Source organism: Octopus sinensis, linkage group LG6 (genome assembly GCF_006345805.1).
Source record: "Octopus sinensis linkage group LG6, ASM634580v1, whole genome shotgun sequence".
In the NCBI taxonomy this organism is placed as follows: domain Eukaryota; kingdom Metazoa; phylum Mollusca; class Cephalopoda; order Octopoda; family Octopodidae; genus Octopus; species Octopus sinensis.
Window position 1 is genome coordinate 23,775,567 of NC_043002.1, and position 22,301 is coordinate 23,797,867.

General features: G+C 38.0%; 1 long non-coding RNA gene across 1 annotated transcript in view; it reads right to left on the reverse strand.

Moving 5' to 3' along the window:
* Positions 1 to 22,301, reverse strand: part of LOC115213039 — a 34,523-nt gene that overhangs the window by 7,313 nt on the left and 4,909 nt on the right. Inside the window, exon 2 of the long non-coding RNA XR_003881783.1 lies at positions 5,081 to 5,352. This is a non-coding gene — a long non-coding RNA (uncharacterized LOC115213039). The remainder of the gene's footprint in view (positions 1 to 5,080; positions 5,353 to 22,301) is intronic.

Genomic DNA, 22,301 nt, shown 5'->3' on the forward strand with positions numbered 1-22,301 from the left:
TGCTTGATACCCTCCACCACTGCCACCAGCACCACCATGATGACAGTATTACTATCATTATAATAATCCTACCACTACCATCACAACAGCAGCATTACTACCACCTCTAACAGCCCCAACACAGCCAATACCACCACCACCACCACCACTACCAAATCAATATGGTAGTGCCATCACCTGTACCATTACCATCCTCACCATCATCATTATCATAATTGTCATCAATATCATCAGTGATTTAATGTCCAATTCTTCAGAAATCAACATGTGTTTGATTGGTCTACCAACACAACATCTCTTTTAAGTATCTGATTTGTGTTTCATTATATCAATGAGAACATTCCCTTGTCTGTCATAACTAAATATACCTACATCAATCTGTCTGTCCACCTATACACATACAAACACTTATATATAATGCAGGTGACATAAACATGCACATAGTACATGGTGATAGGAAGGGCATTCAACCATAAAATGCATGTAAAAACTGCTATGTTGGAATAAGAGATGGTCCTTTGATCTGTTAGATCTTGATGAACTCATGCCAACATGAAAAGCTATGTAAAATGATGATGGAAGATATATATATATATATATACATATTGGGCTTCATGGAGACAAAGTAGCTGAGTTCCTTTCGAGCATTGGGCCTCATGGAGGCAAAGTGGCAGAGTTCCTTTTGAGTGTTGGGCCTCACAAAGGCAAGGTGGCTGACTTCCTTTCAAGTGTTGGGCCTCACGGAAGCAATGACCAAGGCCTTTGGCATTATGTCGTGCTTGAGAAGAAGACCCATCAAGCTGAACAAAATTGCAGTCGTGGTAGATACTGGTGTCATGCAAATTGGCACCCATGCTGGTAGCATGTAAAAACACTCATTACACTCTTGGAATGGTTGGAAGGGCATCCAGATATAGAAAACCATGCCAAATGAGACCGAAGTCTGGTGCAGCCTTCCAGCATGCTAGCTCAGTCAAACCGTCCAACCCATGCCAGAATGGACAACGGATGTTAAATGATGATGATGATGATATGAGGGGAAGTCAAAAATTATCCGCCCTTTTGCCATAATATATCTTTATCATTGTCATATTCCCTTCTGCACATGCGTGCTTATAGTTGGTACTATTGTGGTCATGTGATTGAAGTTTGAGCCAGATCATACCATTTTTCTTTCTGGCTTTACAGTGTAAGCATGGCCGCTCCACTAGCAATGTGCACCAAAGAAGAATAAAGACAAGTGATCTGAGAGATGGTAATGGTGAACCAGTTCACCATTACCATCTCTCGAGTTTGCTGAATCTTCTCATCAGTAGTGTAGATTGACAGGCATCCTGCTCCCTTTTTGTGTGTCACACTTGTCCGGCCACTTTTAAACTTCTCAGTCCACTCATACACACTTTTACATGGTAGTGCATTATCCCTGTATTGTGCTAAAAGCCTCCGATGATTTCAGGACCTGACACACCTTCCGACCAGAGGAATCGGATCACCGCTCTTTGTTCTTCTTTGGTGCATGTTACTAGTGGAGCAGCCATGCTTACACTGTAAAACCATAAAGAAAAATGATATGATCAAGCTCAAACTTCGATCATGGGACCACAATAGTACCAACTATAAGCACACATGCCCAGAAGGTGGTATGACAATAATAAAGATATATTATGGTGAAAATGTGGATAATTCACAGTCAAACACAAAGATCATCACTGCAGTAACTGTTCAGAAAATGTACTAAGTTGGGCTATGAATTATGTCATCAGGCAGTAAGGTACATTTCTACGTTGTTATACTTCATCAGCTACAGATACTGAATCTCTCATTCATAATTAATTCCAGCTCAACAAAAGCTTTGCACACATGTGCATATTTATTTTTTGCTGTTTACATAAGAATGGCAGTTTTTAGAGGGCTATGAGTGATGGATTTAATATCCATAGCTGACGAGGTGTAATGATGTAGAAACATGTGACCTACAGTCCAATGATATCATTCATAGCCTCATTTAGTGTTTTCATACAGACTATCTATAAGAATTTCTCTTCTAAGACAGTTACTGCAGCAAAAGTCTTTCTATATCCTTCGTTGAAACCAATACGAAATTCATTAATATTTAATTCAAATATAGAATATGTATCGTTCAACCCCAAGTCAGTCATAAAGAACAGGCTAAGGATAAAAGGTATCCCAGTAGAGATCAGAGTATAAGGCCAAAAGTATCCAGGACTACATTATACAATGGGGCGAAGGTTTGGAATAGTTATCCTAACTTCATGAGGAAGGGAAAAAAGGTATGGAAATGGGGGAGAAAATTTCAAAAAATTGAAATTTTTGGTAAAATTTTCAGGATCGCAATTCCAGTTGCAACATAAAGATGCTGCAGTAAACGGGAAAAAAAATCCTTAAGTATTGAGACTTGTTAGTGAATCACTTCTTCAAGCCTGTGGGAGTTTGAGACGTTTGGAGGAGTGGGCCACAAACAGCGAAGTTCTTGTCAACGTTTGCAGCTCGCCTTACCGAAATGTGAGGTGATACCCGTGAGGGTGCTTGGCTGTTCCAATCCCACCAGCTTCGCCATCGCCCGTGTTAATGCCGCGAGTATGTTCAGTAGGTTCCGTTGAACCTTGTGTGCGACCAACTGAGGCACTTGATGTTGCATTGATATTTTTTTTCTTCTTTTCTTTCTTCACTCATGTTTGTGTTTTCCTTGGTTTTCTATTTAATGCGATTTTGCATTACATATGTATCATGTACGTGTTATATATGTAATAAAATATAGTACCTAAAGAAGAAAAAAACCAAAACAATGATACTGAGGAAAAAACCCTTCAAAAACTACCACTTTTCTTTTTCTAGGGATATGGGATTCGAGTGATAGCTATTCTTAAAGTTCGCCGACTAATGTATCTTTCCTTTTTTTTAAGCAGTACGCTGTGATATAAAGGAGATTTGGCTGTTATTTCTATATGGTTAAAGATTACATAGAAGCTTTTTATGGTTGCTATTTCAATAAAAATTCGATGTCGAAGAGACAGAGTGGCTTCGAATCGAATTAACTTGAGATTTGAAACTTCTTGCGAGAATTTAATCATTGGGACCGTACCTCGTGTACGTCTGTCAGAGAAATTCGTACACCATTCAGAATATGGTTCTTAGTTGAAAAGGCTGGTTCCCGAGAGCTCAGAGGCTTCCTCGTTGACTCATACGAAATATATTTGGGTGTGCGCGCGCACAATAACTGTTTTTTTTTTTTATATATATATACTGAAAGAGAGAGAGGGGGAGTGAGGGCGAGGGAGATGAAGAGAGACGACACTGTCCTGGAATCTTTAAGGGGCTGATGTTAGCTGACCGCTAAGGGACTAGTTTTCACGTAGTGTATGAAAGTCAAGTGAACCTGGTAGAAACCCCCTCATTCACTTCAATGAAGAGAGTTTTATCGTCCATGACCGGAAATCGCAGGTAAACAAAATAACAGAAGAGAAGTGGTTCGGTTGAGAATTGAACTTGCGCCGAGCACAATACTGGGGCTTCCGGTAACTTAACATTCCATCGCAATTTTAGTTATTCACGAGTGGGGATGTGCCAACGCCTATTGCCTATTAATAAACAAGCCAGATCAAACTTGACGAAACAAAAATATGAGAGAAAGCAAGAGACAAAATTTTCGAAGAAAGAGAAATTAAAGGGTAAAGTGATAGAAAGAGAGAGAAAAAAAGAAGAGATAGAGGGAAAGAAAAGGAATAGTTAGAGAGAATGAAAAGCTGAGGAAGTGAGAAAGAAAGAAAAACAAAAGCCAGAAAAAGTAACATACAGAAAATGGGGAAAGAGCAGAATGTTGCACTTAATGTAAAGTTCGCTTTCATTGATCAATACGAGATCTCATTACAGTTAACCTACTCAACACAGGATGGCAATATCTATATGTTTTTGTAAGAGAAAGAGACAGACAGAGAGGCTAAGAAAGAAAGACTCATAAGCAATCATATGGTGGTGGTGTGGATATATGGCACAGGTTCAGGAAGACAGACCGATAGATTAATTAATGGCCCAATTGATAGAAGAGAGAGAGAGTGATTGGGAGAAAGATTCGATGAATATATAATCTATCAATGTATCAATGGATATATAAATAAAAACAGGTGAACAGATAAGAGAGAGGGAGAGAATGGAGTGTGAAAAATATATAAAGAATCCAGAGGGGAGAGAGAAGGGTTAGTAGCGAGACAGACGGAAGAGAAGGTCAACTGAGTGTGCGTCATCAGTGACCTAGCTCCGCCCACAATAGGTCAGGTCAAAGTTCAACATTGATAAGCTTCTTAGTAAGTATCTGGTTAAACAAAACACTAAGTATTAGGTGCAGCATTTGTTTGTGCACGCACACACATATATGCACACGTGTGTGTGTTTCTGAAAATCATTCGAGAAAATTAACGAGTTTTTACATTGTCGCGAAAATACAGTCAATTTAATTATGGAGAATGTATGAATGACGTTAAACATTAACCGCAGCGAACTCTCTACCAGTGCGAGTCAACGAGGAAGCCTCTACTTAGTCGCTCGACCTGCTAGAAGTAGAAGCCAAATCCCTCTTTTTCAATTACACCCTTTGTGTCACAAAAGGGGGACACATTGGATAATGTGATTCTAGATACGTTACATGTGAAAAACATGAATGATGGAATGGTCACTGCTGGAATGTCTTTTGATCAAGCATCTTTTAGAACAGAGCTGACCTGGGACTAAACAACAACTGTAGCAGATTAAAAATTCAAGCCACCGACAGACTACACACAATTATTCAATTTGCTAGAAACAATAATGTCAGATTAGTCACGATAGAAACGACTTGGATCATGGCCTATTGGTTGAGGTCTGATTTGTTATTAACCCTTTAGTGTATAAACAGTTCATACCTGGCCCAAATATTCTACCTGTTTTATGTGCAAACCGGCCAGCTCTGGCCTCTCATACCTACTCTACAATTTCAGTCTAAAAACAAACGACCACATCATCGAAATGTCATAAGTGCAAAATAATGCATGATTAATTCGAAACAATGTGAATGAATTAGCCTTACATTTGAAAGAGTAATCCGGTTGCTAAAGGGTCAAGTGAGATACAGTTACCGTCAGATCTTCCACTCCTCTTATCAAAACACTAGCCTCATTTCTACAGCCGCCGCCATCACCACCACCATTAAGGTCAATGAAGTTATGAATCAACGAGGGGACTTCTACGTGGTTAGTCGACCTGCTAGAAACTGTAGCGAAATCGCCATCAAACCACATTCTGGCCAGTCTTACAAAGAGTAGGGAGACATTGGATGGTGTAGTCCTCGATAGACTGTGCCTGGAAAAATAAAGATAGAATAGTTGCGGATGGAATGCTTCTTGATCATAGGTCTGCTTGATTTGGGCTCACCTGGAGCTAAGCAATACAACAACAAAGCCATACTGTTGTCATAGAAGTCACTATAGTAACAACCATCACTACCTCCATCACCATCAATACCACAACCACCACTATTAATACTACCACCATCACCGTTGCCATTAGTACCTTTACTACTGCCATCATCATCATTAGTTTCTCTACTACTATTAGCACCAGTTCTATTAGTGTCATTAATACCATCACCAACACAATCATTACCACTACTATAATAATGACCACTGCTACCACAGTCAAAATCACCACCGCTTCCATTACCATCACTAAAGATGGTTAGAGCAGCGGACTTGCGGTCGAGGGATCGCGGGTTCGAATCTCAGACCGGACGATGTGTGTGTTTGTGAGCGAAACACTTAAGCTCCACGCAGCTCCAGCAGAAGGTAATGGCGAAACTTCTGCGGACTCTTTCGCCACAACTTTCTCTCACTCTTTCCTCCTGCATCTTGCAGCTCACCTGTGATGGACCGGTGTCCCGTCCAGGTGGGAAACCTATACGCTAAGAAACTGGGGAAACCAGCCCTTATGAGCCAGACATGGCTCAAGAAGGAACAAAAAAAAAAAACCCAAAAAACAACCTATGACTATGGTCTTGGGATGGCAGCATTCATTATCTACTGAAACCATGACCACTTCAATACTATTACGATAAGCATGACATATCTATGACCATCACTACACCGACATCATCATGGTGTCAATGTGAATGAACAGTAAAGTTTGGTTTAACAGGGAATTGATCTCTGTACATTCCAGTATGCACATTCTTGGGTATCATTGAGGTTTGTGGTAGCCAAACATTAACCATTCGCCATCAAGATACTCCTTTGTGGAGGCACATGGCCTAGTGGTTAGAGCAGTGGACTTGCGGTCGAGGGATGGCGGGTTCGAATCTCAGAACGGATGATGTGTGTGTTTATGAACGAAACACCTAAGCTCCACGCAGCTCCGGCAGAATGTAATGGCGAAACTTCTGCTGACTCTTTCGCCACAACTTTCTCTCGCTCTTTCCTCCTGCAACTCACCTGCGATGGACCACTGTCCCATCCAGGTGGGGAACCTATACACCACGAAGCCGGGAAACCAGCCCTTATGAGCCAGGCATGGCTCGAGAAGGAACAAACAACAAAAAAAGATACTCCTTCGAACTAGCCTATTGTGTACCTTCTTACCCATTTTCCTCTTATTAATTTCTACAGTATCTCAGGGATGGCTGTATGGTTTAGAAATTTGCTTCCTAACCATGTGATTTCCAGTTCAGTCCCATTGCATGGCACCTTGGGCAAGTGTCTTTTACTGTGGCCCTGGGTCAACAAGTCTTGTGAGTAGATTCAGTAGATGGAAACTAAAAGAATGCTAATGTTGGCATTAGGAAGAGCATCCAGGCATAGAAACCAAGCTAATACAGGTTATGGTACCTGGTACAGTTCCTGGCCTTGCCAGTTCCTCTCAAGCATCCAACCCATGCCAACATGGAAAATGGACATTAAATGTTGATGATGATGATGAAACACACACACACACATACAGGGTGCAATGGGTAAATTGTTGCCATTTAATATTTTTAATTTCTTGTATGCATATTGATTGTTTTTGATTTTGTTGACTACACAGTATAGTAGGATCAGTTGGGCACTGTCTGTGAGAAAAACAAATTCACTCTGCCAGAAATTTGGAAATGACATGCTGTACTGCTTGGCATTCACACCGGAAGCTCCAATATGAACATTTCAGAGTGTTTGGGTGTCAATCTGAGGACAGTGCAGAGGATTTGGAAAGAGTTGGATGAGTCTAATAGTGATTACAAAGATATGGTAGCTCAGAAAACCCACTCTAATTGTTCTGATAAGAAAAGGACTCCTAAATTTGTTGGTGAGATCCAGGCCGTGATTGACTGATCCTTTCAAGTCAATCAGGTCCATAGACCTGAGAGTGTCTGAGTTACTTATTAGGCAGGTAGCGCATGAAGACATTTGGTATTCCTCATGCAAGATGAGAAAATGCCAATTTTTATCCTGAGCCATCAAGGAAAAGAGGAAAGACCGTGCTACAAAGCTTTTCAATAAACTTAAGCACCTGATCATCCAACTGAACATCCTTTGGTTTTTCTCAAACAAGAAAAATTTCTGCCAGGATCAGATGGTGAACACACAGAACAACCATTGGCTTGCCGTGTCCAGAGAGCAATAAACATGTATCGAGAGTAATAAAAATCATGTATTGAGAGTAATGAAAATCAAACATCCAGTCAACATCATGGTGTTTGGAGTGATCACTAGTGATGGTGACGTTATGCCTCCATTCATCTTCTCCTATGGCCTCACACTCAACACAGAGGCCTACATCAAGTATCTGGAACAGGTAGTGCTGCCTTGGGTCATTTTCCTCTTATTAATTTCTACAGTATCTCAGGGATGGATGTATGGTTTAGAAATTTGCTTCCTAACCATGTGGTTTGCAGTTCAGTCCCACTGCATGACACCTTGGGCAAGTGTCTTTTACTGTGGCCCTGGGTCAACCAGTCTTGTGAGTAGATTCAGTAGATGGAAACTAAAAGAATGCTAATGTTGGCATTAGGAAGAGCATCCAGCCATAGAAACCAAGCTAAAACAGATTATGGAACCTGGTACAGTTCCTGGCCTTGCCAGTTCCTCTCAAGCATCCAACCCATGCCAACATGGAAAATGGACATTAAATGTTGATGATGATGATGAAACACACACACACAGGGTGCAATGGGTAAATTGTTGCCATTTTATATTTTTAATTTCTTGTATGTGCATTGATTGTTTTTGATTTTGTTGACTACACAGTATAGTAGGATCAGTTGGGCACTGTCTGTGAGAAAACCAGCATCATGATGTAATTCACTCTGCCAGAAATTTGGAAATAACATGCTGTACTGCTTGGAATTCACACCAAAAGCTCCAATACGAACATTTCAGAGTGTTTGGGTGTCAATCTGAGGACAGTGCAGAGGATTTGGGAAGAGTTGGATGAGTCAAATAGTGATAACAAACGTATGGTAGCTTGGAAAACTCACTCTGATTGTTCTGATAAGAAAAGGACGCCTGAATTTGTTGGTGAGATCCAGGCCGCGATTGACAATGATCCCTCCAAGTCAATCAGGTCCATAGACATGGGAGTGTCTGAGTTACTTATTAGGCAGGTAGTGCATGAAGACATTTGGTATTCCTCATGCAAGATGAGAAAGGGCCAATTTTTATCCTGAACCATCAAGGAAAAGAGGAAAGACCACACTACAAAGCTTTTCAATAAACTTAAGCACCTGATCATCCAACTGAACATTCTTTGGTTTTTCTCAAACAAGAAAAATTTCTGCCAGGATCAGATGGTGAACACACAGAACAACCATTGGCTTGCCGTGTCCAGAGAGCAATAAATGTATCGAGAGTAATAAAAATCATGTACTGAGAGTAATGAAAATCAAACATCCAGTCAACATCATGGTGTTTGGAGTGATCACTAGTGATGGTGACGTTATGCCTCCATTCATCTTCTCCCATGGCCTCACACTCAACACAGAGGCATTCATCAAGTATCTGGAACAGGTAGTGCTGCCTTGGGTCAAGATGGTGGCTGCTGGAAGACCCTATGTCTGGCAACAAGAGTCTGCACCAGGCCACATTACCCATAACATCTAGCCACTTAACTCCCCAGACTGCAACCCCCTTGATTATTATGTGTGGGGTGCATTTGAGTGAGAGACCAACAAAATTTCTTGTAACACCAAAGATAAACTGAAGGCAAAGATTATGGCAGCATTCATCAACCTAAACAAGTCGACCATCCAGAAGAGTTGTAGGAGATTTCATAGTTGTCTGGAGGCCGTGGTTGAAGCCAATGGCGATTTTATTGAAAATATTTACTCTTTAGTATTTCAAGATATTTTTATGGAATTTTAGTAAATATATCTGTTAAAATGAAATGTCAGTTTAATTTCATTTTTGTGTAACACACATCTGTCAGGTAATGTCCATATTAAATAACGAAAATAATTGATCAAATTTTGTGTTTTAATGAAACTTAATCATCAATATAGTTTCTGTGATTATTTATGACATCTTTCCATCTACTTGTAAGATTTTTAATCCCATTAGTGAAAAACTCTTTCGGTTTCAAAGAGAAGAACTCTGAAAGGTCAGTTTCGATTTATTCAGTTGTTTCAAGAGTTAATCCATCCAAATGATTCTGTACACTGTGGAACAAATGGTAATCTGAAGGAGCAAGTGCTGAGGAATAAGGTGGATGAGCAATTTTCTCTCAGCCAAGTTTCTTGATCATCTGTGATGTGATCTTGGCAATGTGGGGGTCTTCTATTGTCCTGATGAAACATCCCCCTTTCCTTTCAATTCACTAAGATGAGCCTTTTTTTCTTCAAAGCAGCTTTCAAACACACTAATTGCTGACAGTAGATTTGAGCATTGATTGTTGCATTAGTTGGTAGCAATTCAACCAAACAGAGAGAAGAACATTCTTCGCCTGGAGTTCCCTTTTCGGTTGTAGTTGGGTCTTTTCCCTTTCACCAAGCCAATGTCTACAACACTTAACATTTTGACAAACGACCAATATTTTATCACCGGTCACCAGTCTGTCCAATAAGGGTGAGATGAGTTCATGAGAATGAAGAGAAAAGCAGATGTCCATTCAGTATTTGCAATTGGCTTCAAACAAATCATGAGGCACCCATTTTCTGAATTTTGGGACCTATCCAAGCTGTTGATGATGATGATGGTGAACAGTTGTATGGCTTGAACAAAGCTTGCTTGCCAATTCTTCAACTGAAACTGCATGATCTTTTTCAAGTTCTGCCAAAAGGTGCTTATCATCAAACTCAATTGGACATCTTGTTCAGACCTCATCTTCAAGGCTGACATCTCCACTTCTGAATTTTACAAACCATCTTCTGCAAGTTCTTTCATTCAGGCACCCTTCTCCATAAGCTGAAGGAATATTTTGAGTCACTTCAGCTGCAGAGTTCCTTTTTTTAAACTCATAAAGCTTTATGTGCCTCAAATGCTCCTTAGACATGTTTGAAGAACTATAATTAGTGAAATTTCAATTAGACTATCCTGCAAAATGAAATTTAATTAGTTTAAATATATCCAAATACATATAAACATTAATTGATGCCATTTAAACATTCTAAAATACTGCTAAAGCGTTTACAAATTGAAAATATAGAAGTGTGGACATTACTTACGGGATGACCTGATGTTTATATATTCATCGTAACCATCATTTTTTAACACCCCTCTTCCATACTCACATGGGTTAAGTGGAATTCATTGAGACAGATTTTCTACAGTGAGATGCCCTTCTTATTGCACACCCTTACCTGTTTCCAAGAAGTTAATAGTTCTACATGGCCTGACATACTTCCATAGAAGACCGGAAATGATGAATACTGTTCGTATGACACTGATGCTCATTGACATCAACCAAGTGATATCAAGACAAAGAAACACTAATGTTGTGCAATCTTTGGACACAAAAAAAGCTCATTCAAATGGTGGCATTTGTTTCCAGTTCTCTGCATAATCATATCCATACTGTTTGTTGGCTGCGAGATTATTATCTTGCTTGAAAACAGATAGGATATGGCCTCAGGAAGGGCATCTGGCCATAAAAAATCTGCCTCAATGTACTGTAATCTGACCCATGTAAGTATGGGTTAGAAGACAACAATGAGGATGATCTCACAACATTCCATACTTTGCATCAAATAAGAGAAGCTTCTCAGTGGTTGTTCAATATACTGAAAACAGTAACCAGATCTCCCTAGAATCGATCCCTACTATCTTATAACACGAGGAACACATTAAATACACTATATTTGGAAAAAAAAAATGAAATGGTCACAGCTGAAATGGTTTTGTTTGTAAGTGTGTTTAATCAGGATTGACTTAGGGGTTAAACAATAACAACAACAACAATTTTTCATTAAATACTTCCTTCAAAACTATAATCTTCTTTAACCCTTTAGCATTTAGACTAACCATATCTGTCCAAAATATCTTACCTGCTTTATATGTTCAAACCAACTAAATCTGGGCTCTAACACTTACCTTACAATGTCATTCTTAAAACAAACAGTCACATTGTTGAAATCTCAAAGCTATGAGATAATGCGTGATTAATTTAAAATAATATGACTAAGTATGCTTACATTTGACAGAGTAATCTGAATGCTAAAGGGTTAAATTCTTCTTTAACCAGCATTTCCCCTCACTGTCATTGATGTGTAGAACTTGAGGCTAAACATTACTAGCCACAGTGAACTCATTTGCCTGGGTGAATCTGTAAAGGCTACAGGCACTCTGTTGTCCACTTAGTCTAATCAATATTTTCAAAAAGTGTTGGTGGAAACAGTTATTTATTTGTCCACTGTTTTCATTATGAGTCCCAAATTGCTTTCTGAAAATTCTAACAGAGTTTCCATAGAACAATCTGAAAAGGTACAAGATCTTGTGTTATAAATTGTATAGCTTAAGGCATAATATCAGGTGGACAAGATGCATTGAAAAAGTCAGCTGGGGAAAATATACATAGTATGTTTAGATACAATTACAGTAGTGAGGCTGAAGAATTTGCATCCTTAGAAAGAAGCAGTCTTAAGATTTTATCACTGTGGACAACATCTTTTTAAGTGTGCTGATTGTGAATTATGAAAAATGTAAAATACACCAATCTGACCGTACGACAGGCACCCATGCCAACCCCATTGCTTGCGAAGACATGTTGGGGCAAGCGAAATCGAAATCGAATTGACCCAGCCAGGATCCCTGGTCTGGTGGTACGTAAAAAGCACTATCCGACTCGTGGCCGATGCCAGCACCCCCTCGTTTGGCTTCCGTGCAGGTGGCACATAAAATACACCAATCCGACCGTGGCCGTTGCCAGCCTCGCCTGGCACCTGTGCAGGTGGCACGTGAAAAGCACCCACTACACTCACGGAGTGGTTGGCGTTAGGAAGGGCATCCAGCTGTAGAAACACTGCCAGATAAGACTGGAGCCTGGTGCAGCCTTCTGGCTTTCCAGATCCCCGGTCGAACCGTCCAACCCATGCTAGCATGGAGAACGGACGTTAAACGATGATGATGATGATGATGATTGGAAGCTTAATGTAGGGTATCTTAAGGAGTGCAAATATGGACGGCAAAAATCATTCAGGCATGCCTGATTGGTTGAGAAAGTTCCGAAGTACTTTGTGGCACCTTGGGCAAGTGCCTTGTGAGTGAATTTGGTAGATTAAAACTGTGTGGAAGCCCACTGTATATATGTATATATATATATATATATCAGGTCATTAAGAATGAAATGTCTAATTTTGAACTGAAAGTTTATTTTACTTTATCTCAACAAAAAGCAATGCAATTAATCAAAGTATGCACCTAAATTATCAACATAATTTTGCCATTTTATCAGTAGCTTATTTAGCTGGTAGTGAAGAATTCTGGAGAGCAAGAGGTGATGAATTCCTGAAAGGCTGTTTTTGCATCTTTTTCAGATTTGAAGTTTTTTCCTTGCAAAGAGTTGTCTGGTGCCTGGAAAATGTGATAGTCAGTTGATACAAGGTCTGGTGAGTATGGTGGATGACACAGTACTTCCAAGTTCAGTTCCTGTAACTGGAGTAGCATTCTTTGTGCAACATGTGGCTGAACATTGTCTTGCAAGAGAATTGGCTTGTCTCTATTGACCAATCTTGGTTGTTTAATTGCAAATTCACTCATCATTTCATTCAATTGTTTGTATACATCCACTGTAATTGACTTAACAGGTCTCATGAAGCTGTAGTGGATGACACCAACCCTGGATCACCAAACAGACATCATTACTTTATTTTGGTGAATATTCTTGTTTAGATTGTGTTTTGGTACTTTGCCTCTATCCAGCCACCATGCAGAATGCTTTCTATTGTTGAAAAGAATCCATTTTTCATCACACATAACAAAATGATGCAAAAATGGTTTGCTTTTATGCCGTGACAGCAAAGAACAGCAAGTTTCAAGACAACATGTCATTTGATGCTTGTTCAGTTCATGTGGTACCCACTTGTCCAGCTTCTTTACCTTGCTTATTTGTTTCAGATGGTCCAATACAGTTGGAATGGAACTATCAAACCTTGCTGCTAACTCACACGTAGTCCGACATGTATGTGCTTCCAATACAGTTTCCAGCTCATCATTATCCACCTTGGTCCCAGATCTACCATGGGGCTGATTTTCTAGGGTAAAGTCAACAGACCGGAACTTCTCAAACCATTGACGTACATTGGGCTCATTCACCACATATTCACCAAACACCTGATTGATGTTTCAAGCTGTCTGGGATGCATTGGTTCCATGGCAGAACTCATATTCATAAACAACATGAATTTTTTATCTATCCATGGATTCACAGAAATTGATTTACAAGAGAAAACTCACAATATAATCAGACACCATGAACTGCATTTCAAAAAGTGATGATGTAACTCTTCAGTGTTCTAAAACAAAGAAGAATTGTCAGGATAAAAAAATTAGAGTTAACGACTGTCAAACTTGGGGCATAAGAAAACCAGACATTTCATTCTTAATGACCTACATACATACATACATACATACATACATACATACATACATACATACATACATACATACATACATATATATATATATATACACTTGCGTCAGAAATTAATTAGCACTTCTCAAATTTCTACATTAAATAGGTTAAATCAATTACCTATGAGCTGTTCAAACCGTCTTACACGCGATGAGAAAACTTAGTATGGTGTGATTTCGGTCCTTGCGAGGCGCTACCTATATCTATTAACAAAGGAAGATTGTCTGCATCCGCACTCCAATTTGTTGCACTGCTATGTCAACATCATAAGGCTGTAGACTCTCAAACTGCTCTGCAAACAAAGTTACGTCATCGTTCTGCGCAACAGTGAACTCGCAACAAAGCAATAGTTCGAGATATGGCCACTAGGTGACAGCACATACCTTGAGTGAAGAGCAAATCAAGGGTGCTATTAATTTCTGACGGTAGTGTATATATATATATATATATAATATATATATTATATATATATATATATATATATATATATACATATATATATATACATATATATTAGTCAATTTAGGGTAGCAAAAAATTCAATAGAAATTTATCGCTACCAGCGGCCTGGTGGAAAAGAGAAAATAGTCAACGACTAAATATATAAATATAACAATTTAGGAGTGACCCTAACAGGTCATTCGTCCACCAGAAAGAGCAGCCATAACTCACACCGCCAAGTAGTAGTAATTCAGAAATTAGGTGAAAATTTAAAAACATTTACCCTAATTCATCTTTTAGACGTTGCAACGTTTCTGTGTCATTAATGATTAAATTAGCTTAATTAAATTAAATTAAGCTAATCTACCATAGGTTACACTTCATCAGTAAAAAACCTGGGAGAGACAAATATACACGAGGCGTCTGTATCGATGCCTACGGAATATCTGTCTTAAAATTTTCAAGACTGACGTATTCGCGCCAAACTTATCAGCAGTAAATATAAACTGCCGATTCAATCTCAGAATTATTCAGAAAATTATCAATTAGTCAATTTAGGGTAGCAAAAAATTCAATAGAAATTTATCGCTACCAGCGGCCTGGTGGAAAAGAGAAAATAGTCATCGACTAAATATATAAATATAACAATTTAGGAGTGACCCTAACAGGTCATTCGTCCACCAGAAAGAGCAGCCATAACTCACACCGCCAAGTAGTAGTAATTCAGAAATTAGGTGAAAATTTAAAAACATTTACCTAATTCATCTTTTAGACGTTGCAACGTTTCGGTGTCATTAATGATTAAATTAGCTTAATTAAATTAAATTAAGCCAATCTACCATAGGTTACACTTCATCAGTAAAAAACCTGGGAGAGACAAATATACACGAGGCGTCTGTATCGATGCCTACGGAATATCTGTCTTAAAATTTTCAAGACTGACGTATTCGCGCCAAACTTATCAGCAGTAATATAAACTGCCGATTCAATCTCAGAATTATTCAGAAAATTATCAATTAGTCAATTTAGGGTAGCAAAAAATTCAATAGAAATTATCGCTACCAGCGGCCTGGTGGAAAAGAGAAAATAGTCATCGACTAAATATATAAATATAACAATTTAGGAGTGACCCTAACAGGTCATTAGTCCACCAGAAAGAGCAGCCATAACTCACACCGCCAAGTAGTAGTAATTCAGAAATTAGGTGAAAATTAAAAACATTACCCTAATTCATCTTTTAGACGTTGCAACGTTTCGGTGTCATTAATGATTAAATTAGCTTAATTAAATTAAATTAAGCCAATCTACCATAGGTTACACTTCATCAGTAAAAAACCTGGGAGAGACAAATATACACGAGGCGTCTGTATCGATGCCTACGGAATATCTGTCTTAAAATTTTCAAGACTGACGTATTCGCGCCAAACTTATCAGCAGTAAATATAAACTGCCGATTCAATCTCAGAATTATTCAGAAAATTATCAATTAGTCAATTTAGGGTAGCAAAAAATTCAATAGAAATTTATCGCTACCAGCGGCCTGGTGGAAAAGAGAAAAGTCATCGACTAAATATATAAATATAACATTTAGGAGTGACCCTAACAGGTCATCGTCCACCAGAAAGAGCAGCCATAACTCACACCGCCAAGTAGTAGTAATTCAGAAATTAGGTGAAAATTTAAAAACATTTACCCTAATTCATCTTTTAGACGTTGCAACGTTTCGGTGTCATTAATGATTAAATTAGCTTAATTAAATTTAATTAAGACGCCTCGTGTATATTTGTCTCTCCCAGGTTTTTTACTGATGAAGTGTAACCTATGGTAGATTGGCTTAATTTAATTTAATTAAGCTAATTTAATCATTAATGACACCGAAACGTTGCAACGTCTAAAAGATGAATTAGGGTAAATGTTTTTAAATTTTCACCTAATTTCTGAATTACTACTACTTGGCGGTGTGAGTTATGGCTGCTCTTTCTGGTGGACGAATGACCTGTTAGGGTCACTCCTAAATTGTTATATTTATATATTAGTCGATGACTATTTTCTCTTTTCCACCAGGCCGCTGGTAGCGATAAATTTCTATTGATTTTTTTGCTACCCTAAATTGACTAATTGATAATTTTCTGAATAATTCTGAGATTGAATCGGCAGTTTATATTTACTGCTGATAAGTTTGGCGCGAATACGTCAGTCTTGAAAATTTTAAGACAGATATTCCGTAGGCATCGATACAGACGCCTCGTGTATATTTGTCTCTCCCAGGTTTTTTACTGATGAAGTGTAACCTATGGTAGATTGGCTTAATTTAATTTAATTAAGCTAATTTAATCATTAATGACACCGAAACGTTGCAACGTCTAAAAGATGAATTAGGGTAAATGTTTTTAAATTTTCACCTAATTTCTGAATTACTACTACTTGGCGGTGTGAGTTATGGCTGCTCTTTCTGGTGGACGAATGACCTGTTAGGGTCACTCCTAAATTGTTATATTTATATATTTAGTCGATGACTATTTTCTCTTTTCCACCAGGCCGCTGGTAGCGATAAATTTCTATTGAATTTTTTGCTACCCTAAATTGACTAATTGATAATTTTCTGAATAATTCTGAGATTGAATCGGCAGTTTATATTTACTGCTGATAAGTTTGGCGCGAATACGTCAGTCTTGAAAATTTTAAGACAGATATTCCGTAGGCATCGATACAGACGCCTCGTGTATATTGTCTCTCCCAGGTTTTTTACTGATGAAGTGTAACCTATGGTAGATTGGCTTAATTTAATTTAATTAAGCTAATTTATCATTAATGACACCGAAACGTTGCAACGTCTAAAAGATGAATTAGGGTAAATGTTTTTAATTTTCACCTAATTTCTGAATTACTCTACTTGGCGGTGTGAGTTATGGCTGCTCTTTCTGGTGGACTAATGACCTGTTAGGGTCACTCCTAAATTGTTATATTTATATATTTAGTCGATGACTATTTTCTCTTTTCCACCAGGCCGCTGGTAGCGATAAATTTCTATTGAATTTTTTTGCTACCCTAAATTGACTAATTGATAATTTTCTGAATAATTCTGAGATTGAATCGGCAGTTTATATTACTGCTGATAAGTTTGGCGCGAATACGTCAGTCTTGAAAATTTTAAGACAGATATTCCGTAGGCATCGATACAGACGCCTCGTGTATATTTGTCTCTCCAGGTTTTTTACTGATGAAGTGTAACCTATGGTAGATTGGCTTAATTTATTTAATTAAGCTAATTTAATCATTAATGACACCGAAACGTTGCAACGTCTAAAAGATGAATTAGGGTAAATGTTTTTAAATTTTCACCTAATTTCTGAATTACTACTACTTGGCGGTGTGAGTTATGGCTGCTCTTTCTGGTGGACGATGACCTGTTAGGGTCACTCCTAAATTGTTATATTTATATATTTAGTCGATGACTATTTTCTCTTTTCCACCAGGCCGCTGGTAGCGATAAATTTCTATTGAATTTTTTTGCTACCCTAAATTGACTAATTGATAATTTTCTGAATAATTCTGAGATTGAATCGGCAGTTTATATTTACTGCTGATAAGTTTGGCGCGAATACGTCAGTCTTGAAAATTTTAAGACAGATATTCCGTAGGCATCGATACAGACGCCTCGTGTATATTTGTCTCTCCCAGGTTTTTTACTGATGAAGTGTAACCTATGGTAGATTGGCTTAATTTAATTTAATTAAGCTAATTTAATCATTAATGACACCGAAACGTTGCAACGTCTAAAAGATGAATTAGGGTAAATGTTTTTAAATTTTCACCTAATTTCTGAATTACTACTACTTGGCGGTGTGAGTTATGGCTGCTCTTCTGGTGGACGAATGACCTGTTAGGGTCACTCCTAAATTGTTATATTTATATATTTAGTCGATGACTATTTTCTCTTTTCCGCCAGGCCGCTGGTAGCGATAAATTTCTATTGAATTTTTTTGCTACCCTAAATTGACTAATTGATAATTTTCTGAATAATTCTGAGATTGAATCGGCAGTTTATATTTACTGCTGATAAGTTTGGCGCGAATACGTCAGTCTTGAAAATTTTAAGACAGATATTCCGTAGGCATCGATACAGACGCCTCGTGTATATTGTCTCTCCCAGGTTTTTTACTGATGAAGTGTAACCTATGGTAGATTGGCTTAATTAATTTAATTAAGCTAATTTAATCATTAATGACACCGAAACGTTGCAACGTCTAAAAGATGAATTAGGGTAAATGTTTTTAAATTTTCACCTAATTTCTGAATTACTACTACTTGGCGGTGTGAGTTATGGCTGCTCTTTCTGGTGGACGAATGAACTGTTAGGGTCACTCCTAAATTGTTATATTTATATATTTAGTCGATGACTATTTTCTTTTCCACCAGGCCGCTGGTAGCGATAAATTTCTATTGAATTTTTTTGCTACCCTAAATTGACTAATTGATAATTTTCTGAATAATTCTGAGATTGAATCGGCAGTTTATATTTAATGCTGATAAGTTTGGCGCGAATACGTCAGTCTTGAAAATTTTAAGACAGATATCCGTAGGCATCGATACAGACGCCTCGTGTATATTTGTCTCTCCCAGGTTTTTTACTGATGAAGTGTAACCTATGGTAGATTGGCTTAATTAATTTAATTAAGCTAATTTAATCATTAATGACACCGAAACGTTGCAACGTCTAAAAGATGAATTAGGGTAATGTTTTTAAATTTTCACCTAATTTCTGAATTACTACTACTTGGCGGTGTGAGTATGGCTGCTCTTTTGGTGGACGAATGACCTGTTAGGGTCACTCCTAAATGTTATATTTATATATTTAGTCGATGACTATTTTCTCTTTTCCCCAGGCCGCTGGTAGGATAAATTTCTATTGAATTTTTTTGCTACCCTAATTGACTAATTGATAATTTTCTGAATAATTCTGAGATTGAATCGGCAGTATATTTACTGCTGATAAGTTTGGCGCGAATACGTCAGTCTTGAAAATTTTAAGACAGATATTCCGTAGGCATCGATACAGACGCCTCGTGTATATTTGTCTCTCCCAGGTTTTTTACTGATGAAGTGTAACCTATGGTAGATTCGCTTAATTTAATTAATTAAGCTAATTTAATCATTAATGACACCGAAACGTTGCAACGTCTAAAAGATGAATTAGGGTAAATGTTTTTAAATTTTCACCTAATTTCTGAATTACTACTACTTGGCGGTGTGAGTTATGGCTGCTCTTTCTGGTGGACGAATGACTGTTAGGGTCACTCCTAAATTGTTATATTTATATATTAGTCGATGACTATTTTCTCTTTTCACCAGGCCGCTGGTAGCGATAAATTTCTATTGAATTTTTTGCTACCCTAAATTGACTAATTGATAATTTTCTGAATAATTCTGAGATTGAATCGGCAGTTTATATTACTGCTGATAAGTTTGGCGGGAATACGTCAGTCTTGAAAATTTTAAGACAGATATTCCGTAGGCATCGATACAGACGCCTCGTGTATATTTGTCTCTCCCAGGTTTTTACTGATGAAGTGTAACCTATGGTAGATTGGCTTAATTTAATTTAATTAAGCTAATTTAATCATTAATGACACCGAAACGTTGCAACGTCTAAAAGATGAATTAGGGTAAATGTTTTTAAATTTTCACCTAATTTCTGAATTACTACTATTGGGGTGTGAGTTATGGCTGCTCTTCTGGTGGACGAATGACCTGTTAGGGTCACTCCTAAATTGTTATATTTATATTTAGTCGATGACTATTTTCTCTTTTCCACCAGGCCGCTGGTAGCGATAATTTCTATTGAATTTTTTGCTACCCTAAATTGACTAATTGATAATTTTCTGAATAATTCTGAGATTGAATCGGCAGTTTATATTTACTGCTGATAAGTTTGGCGCGAATACGTCAGTCTTGAAAATTTTAAGACAGATATTCCGTAGGCATCGATACAGGACGCCTCGTGTATATTGTCTCTCCCAGGTTTTTTACTGATGAAGTGTAACCTATGGTAGATTGGCTTAATTTAATTTAATTAGCTAATTAATCATTAATGACACCGAAACGTTGCAACGTCTAAAAGATGAATTAGGGTAAATGTTTTTAAATTTTCACCTAATTTCTGAATTACTACTACTTGGCGGTGTGAGTTATGGTGCTCTTTCTGGTGGACGAATGACCTGTTAGGGTCACTCCTAAATTGTTATATTTATATATTTAGTCGATGACTATTTTCTCTTTTCCACCAGGCCGCTGGTAGCGATAAATTCTATTGAATTTTTTTGCTACCCTAAATGACTAATTGATAATTTTCTGAATAATTCTGAGATTGAATCGGCAGTTTATATTTACTGCTGATAAGTTTGGCGCGAATACGTCAGTCTTGAAAATTTTAAGACAGATATTCCGTAGGCATCGATACAGACGCCTCGTGTATATTTGTCTCTCCCAGGTTTTTTACTGATGAAGTGTAACCTATGGTAGATTGGCTTAATTTAATTTAATTAAGCTAATTTAATCATTAATGACACCGAAACGAAACGTTGCAACGTCTAAAAGATGAATTAGGGTAAATGTTTTTAAATTCACCAATAATTTCTGAATTACTACTACTTGGCGGCTGTGTGAGTTATGGCTGCTCTTTCTGGTGGACGAATGACCTGTTAGGGTCACTCCTAAATTGTTATATTTATATATTTAGTCGATGACTATTTTCTCTTTTCCACCAGGCCGCTGGTAGCGATAAATTTCTATTGAATTTTGCTACCCTAATTGACTAATGATAATTTTCTGAATAATTCTGAGATTGAATCGGCAGTTATATTTACTGCTGATAAGTTTGGCGCGAATACGTCAGTCTTGAAAATTTTAAGACAGATATTCCGTAGGCATCGATACAGACGCCTCGTGTATATTTGTCTCTCCCAGGTTTTTTACTGATGAAGTGTAACCTATGGTAGATTGGCTTAATTTAATTTAATTAAGCTAATTAATCATTAATGACACCGAAACGTTGCAACGTCTAAAAGATGAATTAGGGTAAATGTTTTTAATTTTCACCTAATTTCTGAATTACTACTACTTGGCGGTGTGAGTTATGGCTGCTCTTTCTGGTGGACGAATGACCTGTTAGGGTCACTCCTAAATTGTTATACATATATATATATACATATATATATATATATATATATATATATACACACACATATATATATACACACACACACATATATATCATCATCATCATCATCATCATTTAGCGTCCGTTTTCCATGCTAGCATGGGTTATATATATATATCACGTGACTGACCAGGCTATCAGATGTTGCTACACATCGCTGGTCACAATGCACTTCGCATTGTTTTAGCCTTCAAATGACGCCACCCCGCTGGGCAAGTGGGCAGGCCAACAGAAGAAAGCGTGAGAGAAAGTTGCGACGAAAGAGTACAGCAGGGATCGCCACCCCTCCCTGCCGGAGCCTCATGGAGCTTTAGGTGTTTTCGCTCAATAAACACTTGCAACGCCCGGTCTTGGAATTGAAACCATGATCCTACGACCACGAGTCTGCTGCCCTAATCACTGAGCCATTGGTGGTGATATATATATATCACCATCATCATCATCATCATCTAATGTCTGCTTTCCATGCTGGCGTGGGTAAGATGGTTTGACTGGAACTAGTAAACCAGAGAGCTGTGCCAGGTTCCAGTCTGATTTGGCATGGTTTCCATGGCTGGATGCT